This window comes from Scatophagus argus, chromosome 3 (genome assembly GCF_020382885.2).
Source record: "Scatophagus argus isolate fScaArg1 chromosome 3, fScaArg1.pri, whole genome shotgun sequence".
NCBI classification, from domain to species: Eukaryota; Metazoa; Chordata; class Actinopteri; family Scatophagidae; genus Scatophagus; species Scatophagus argus.
In genome coordinates, this window is record NC_058495.1 from 9,787,291 (window position 1) to 9,793,558 (window position 6,268).

A 6,268-nucleotide genomic window follows, 5' to 3' on the forward strand; every position below is an offset into this window, starting at 1 on the left:
ACAACAGCAACAAAAACCTTTTAAAACAACTGAAGAAACCTCAGGAAGAGCCACAGACGGAGAATTCCTCTCCCAGGATGGACAGGCAAGTGAGAGATGCTGCTTTTACAGAGCAGACTATCAAAATCACAAAATATACTGACAACAGGTTAGCTTCCTGTTCGGGATTGCCACCTTTAGGTATTTAAAAATCGATAAAAAGGAGGACTTATTCAAGCACTATTCTGTTGTTACAAGAACATTTGTGTCTGCTCATGGAAGTCTGTTATTTCAACCAGTATTTCATTTCAACAGTTACTTCACACTTCTGACCAGACTGGAATGAATTAATCAGTGAAATAATAGTGAAACCTCTTTGACTTGGGTGGCAGATGATGTAAACAGCTGAGGTGTAAAAGACATTTTCTGAGACATTTTCTAAAATGAACTCTCGGTGACAAATCTCTAGGAGTCAAATGTCTTCTCCTGAAGTAAGTTGTATAGTAACCTGGGAATACACACATGCAGTTGACTCGCATGCTCTCTTTCTCTCACACCCAGAGACACAATCACACTCTGTGGTGGCAGCAGATGGACAGGTGTGTGATTACTGTCCGGTCCCTAAACCTCACAGGTATTACATTCCCATTCCCCCGCTCATTGTGTCTGCATTGAGATGTCATCCGGCAATAAGTGAAATGACAAATTCAGGGGAAGATGTGGGGTTGTCATATTTCTCAGCCTGATCAACAATTCATTTTGAGGTAAGGATGAGCTGAGGAGGTGGATGGATGACAGTGAGAGAGAGTAAGAGACCACCGGCAGCAATTATTTGTATGATATCTGTAGTTTGTCGTCATTACCCATGGTCCAATGCACTCCAGGATGTACTAATAGCTCATGCATCAAAACACTGTCTGGCAGGTGAGCATGGAGATAGATAGAACTAAAAAAAGCTGAATGTATAAATGCACATCAGGTTTAATATTATCAGTCTTCCATGATAAATCTGCAGGGTAAAGGGGTGGAATGCAATTATTACCTCAGAGCCCATCAAGCCAGTGATTGTGAGTGATAATCACAATTATCAATACTGACACTTCAGTCCACATATGGCATTTCTGTTAGGAAAAAAAAGACACTTTGTTGAACCATGAAATTCTTTCAGGAAAGAAATAAAAATCTGTCACTGAAAGTCAATGACCCATATTAGCATTTCTGGTAGGATGCTCCTTTTGGGAGAACAGTATTTATAGTTATAGTTGTCTTTGCCACCTAGAATGCACCTAGCAGGAGTAGTAGCTACTTGAGATATTTCAGCTAAGTTGGGGGCCCACCGAGTGACCAGCATTGCCATCTCTCTGGCATTTTTAGCCATGCTGCTCAATGTCTTACAAAAAAGAGCCATCTACACTTTATCCAGTGAAGACAGTGAAAGAGTTGAGTGAAACATGAAATCAATGCATGCCATTATATACCTGAAAATCTAACTATAATTGAATAAAACCAAAAAATACATTTAACCAGCTAAAGCACTTCACTTCTACTCATTATTTGATTTTAAGTGAAATATTTATCTCCAAATCCGCAAGGCATCGTGAACTAAAATACTTGTTACTTTATGGGTTATTGAGAATAAATCAATATTATTTCAATCAATCAATGTCCCATATTTTACTTCAAGCTGAAAATGGTGCACATGTGTTTGTTGTCTGAGTGTTGCCATGGAGGGAAAAATCACCATGAAGTGGTCCTGTGGTATAAAAAGTTTTGGAATCTCTGGTGTATTTCACCACATGATGGCTTTAAGTACACAAATGTTTGTGCGCAGGTTAATAGTAGGTTAGCAGGTAGTATATGTTGTTGCTTGAAGTTGTGTGACTAATCTATTTCAGCACAGGCTCTGCTCTTCCTCAGCTCTGAACAGAAGTCTCATCAGCCAGTAGTGAAACCATGTGTAGGATGTGCAGTGCTTCTTAGATGTGCAGCTTCCAAACAACACAGTCATGTCACATACAGTACTAGCATTTCATTTTGCTTTGATTGGCCTTTTTGCCAAATACAGACAGAAGCTTTCATCAGTATGACCATTTAGTTGTTAGAGAGCAAAACAGATACTTTGTCAACAACTCAGCAGAACAAACTGGTGAAGCTGACTAAGCCAAAGCAAATGAACAAATGAATTGCTCCATCTGCTGCGCTTTTTACACTTACTGCTCCTGCTCTTCCATTGATTACTGACGTGTTGACTGGCATGTGCTCAAGTGATGTGACGTGAGATTTTAATATTGTTTCCAATATTCGAACGTAAAAGTATGTTCGTATTGCCTCAACCTATGCTAGCCTATGCCAAAAACTTTTGCAGTAGGAGATCCATTTTACCTCAGAAAGAAATTTGTCCAACTGTTTTTATTGATACTTCTAAAATTAAACCCAGCAATTTACATTTTTTATGTGACATAATTAATTGTCTGTGGTTAAAACACAGTTTAATGCTGATTGGAGGAGAGATTCAACTTGTAAAGTGCGGTGTTTGCTTGTGTTGTTGCTTTAATAAAGTGCATGCAGTTACAAGTGGTGACTGGTATATTCACGGCCTTGGATAGAAGGATTCACTTTTATAAAACCTAGCACATTTATTTTTCAACATAGTCTCCTCATCCATTTACACATATAATCCAGCGGTCATGGAGCAAGGGGTTCCAAGGTTCCTTCTTTCAACATCTTGGGCCTGAGGAAAGTGATCCACAGAAGTGATAACTTCATCGTCACTGTCAAAATGGTGACCACTGAGCTCCTTGTTCATCTTGGAGGCAGTAGTCTGAAGGTGCGTTCTGTCCTAGTGTTGCCATAATGTCTTCATAGACCTCATATTTGGTGATAAGCTCTTGAGACCAAGGTAGCGGATAACTGCACAAAGGCTGATTCTGGCCATTTTTGACTTGCCGACTTGCGAATTTCAATCACCCAAAACAAAAATACTACAAAAGCTTTCATCTGTAAGGCTTCTGGGCAATCACTCATAGAGCTGAACTGCACATGTATGGAGTGAGAGCTATCGGACTCATTTCCTTCTACTTCAAACCATGGACTGATCAATCATCCCTTACACACTAGTCCTAATCTTTTATAGTATTAATATTCAGCATACCAATATCAGCCTCCTCAGCTCTATTGGCATGTGCACGGCGGTGTTGCTGGCAGGTCTCATTCACTACTGGGTGGCCTGGTTGGTAGCTACTCAATGCTCCCCTCTTGCCAAGCAGAGAAAGCTATTGGGTTCTCAGAGGAAAGCATGAAGGTGAGGTCAGAGTGTGAGTGTGTGGGGGTTTGTGTGTGTGTGTGTGTGTGTGCCTGCCTGTGAATATGTTTGTGACACCAGCTTAATTATCACACCCTCATACTGATACTGTCACACTATTGTTGTGAATGTAAATACTACCTTTTTTCAGACACCAGACTAATTGTCGCACATGGATAAAAGAAACACTGAATTCAAATGGACTGAATAGATGCAGTGGTATTGGCTGCAGCTAGTTTGTTGAACCTGATTTTGGGATCTGTTGCGCTGGGCTCTTTGTCTTGCATTTCCCCTAGCTTCTTTTCTCTTCACTTTCCCTTGCGCTTTCTTTTTGTTGTTGGTGAAAATTGTGCATCAATGCAGTCTAAAGCTTCCTCAGTGAAGTGACCCGTGTTTAAATGTTCTTGGGGCGTCTTGCTGAATTGCTCAAACAAATTGCTGATCTGAAGATGTGGGATGGTGTCTCAATTGAACTGCAGGTTTATACACTTGGAAAAGCATTGGCATTGCAAAGCACTGCACGACAGCTCTGGCCAAAGTTATGACATTGTCTTTTGTCAGTCAATTTGGCCTCTTCCTTTGAGTGGGCATTGTTCCAAACGTGCTAGACATATCAAAAATAGATTTATTTCACTAAAAAGACTTTCAGAATAAAGCTTAGCAAAAGTTCATTCAAGACAATTACCTTCACGATCATTCTGTCTAAATTTAGATTTTTACCTTTATATATTATTGTATATAAATATCATAGACTGAGATGAGAAACATAAATATATATATTATTTTATATACATACAACTCTTCATGCAAATTTGTAGTGCTTCAGTCCATGTCCTTTGAGATCCACTGTCCAGCCAAGGATATTCATAGGACCCAAAGACACCAGTTCATTACTACGCCTGAAGTTCTACAAGAACGTGCTGGAAGGTTGAGCGTTTTGGTCATAAAGAGACTTTAGTGTAGGAGAAGGGTCCCTGGATGGCTTTAACTGGATTCTTCCGTAGCTGCAACTGGCTTTGTGATCCTCATGAGCTTTTGACATGTCTCACAGCAACATGACGAGTATGCACAGAATGACTACATCTATCTTTGGTGCATGATATTGTTCATCCTCTGGATGAGTGATGAAGTGTCTGTCACTGACAACGAAAATGTGTTGAAGCAGCATATTGTCACAGCAGGACATTTTGGACCCAGACACATCAGCTAATGTGGAATAATTGAAGACAGCAATTGAAAGTTGCATGTAATGCTGTTTGTTGTTATGGTTTGTTGTAAATTTACTGAGAAACATAACATTTTTTGTGGAAAGAGCAAATGCACAAACCTATTCAAAGCACTTTTCAGTCCTGAGTGAAAAGATATTTGCTATAGAGAGTATGGAGAGATTCAGAGACAAATTGAGCAGCATTCACAAAACTATGGAACCCCATAGTCCCCCCCTCTCCCGCCACTGTTACATAACATTATGTTAGAAGAGGGCGAGAGAGATGCCGAAAGACAGATTCATTCACTCTCCTCTCACTGTTCTTCAATTTGAATTCTGCTTCTCTCAAACTTTTTCTTTTTTTTTAGCCACTTACCCTCTTGTATTCTTTTCACCTCTGCCACTAAGTACAGTTCATTCACTCCAACTATCTAATTTCTTAGCTTTGTTTCTCTCTCACTCACAGCACCTTGTAAACCTCTGATCATGCGTGTCCTAGCAACAAGTCTGTCTTTTTTCAGTGTTTTAACTGGATGGCAAAGTGACTCTGTTCCTCCCGACCTCAGCAACCAATAGTACAAGTTTGTGGTCCCTTAGGAGTGAAGCAGCCAATCACTTTGAAGCATCTTGCTTGTTATAGAGTCAGTAGGCCAGAAGGATAAGAGGTTGAAGAGAATGACCTGTAGCCATCTTGTCAACAGACCATCCACTGCTGGAGTAAAAGGTTTTGTATTTGTAACACGTCTTTTAGAGGCGATCTCTCTGACACCGTCGTCCCAAACCCACTCTTGACTTTCCTTAAGTATGAAAATGCAATCTGTCACTGCATTAGTCAAAGTCAAAACTTGTGTTTGTGTACTTATTGCAGCACATTCCTTGCATTGCAGCTTAATGCAGCACTGTTCTGTGGAATAATAAGAGAATCTGATACATCTTACCAAGCCATACAAAGAGCAACGAAGCACAAAATCAGGTACATATCAGAGTTTTATCCTCATCGACTATTCTCCCTCTGATAATGTTGTACAGGGCTACATAAATAAAGGACTTGACTCTGCCTCAAAAGCACAGGGAATGTTTGCCAGTCACTTTGGGTGGCCATACTTTTTATGCAGAGCACTTCCTTTAAGCTTCTAATGACAAGTGACCCCTGCGTGAAGAGATTCTTAGAGACTAGGTCAGGCTTTTAGAGTCAGGGGAGTTCCTAGTGCACCGAGTCTATCATGCCTGGAAACCAGGCAATCAACTTGTGTATGAACAAACCCTACAAACCCTACAAACTCCTTTTTTAAACTCATGAGGAATATTGTTCTTCAAGCAGCATGGGTTATTAAGACTTTATGATGGCTGATCATTCATCATCAGCTAGTGACAACAGCAGTCCAATGCTTTTAAATGAGGAAACCCATTCATATGTATGCTTGGGTGCAAAGTGACTTCTAGAGGGGGGACAAAGAGGTGTGACTTGGTATGCTGTGAGCAAAGCCCCAGGAGCAACTGCTTTGACAAAGAAGACCAGACTGTTGACATCAATTCATAAATCAAACAGGGTCATTGCCTCTTTGAAGACCGAGACTTGACTTCCCACAAGTCCTCGTCCAACAAACACCTCAAGTGAACGGATTAAAAGTATCTGTCCTTTCGTTGTGTGTAGAAGAATTCTAATGTAATTTCCAGACTGTCATGTTCATGTTTATCTAGGCTAGTGCCTACTACTTTTTAAAAGCTGATAGTTCAGACAGACATGTGAGTAAAAGAAAGATAATGATATTCATGTATTT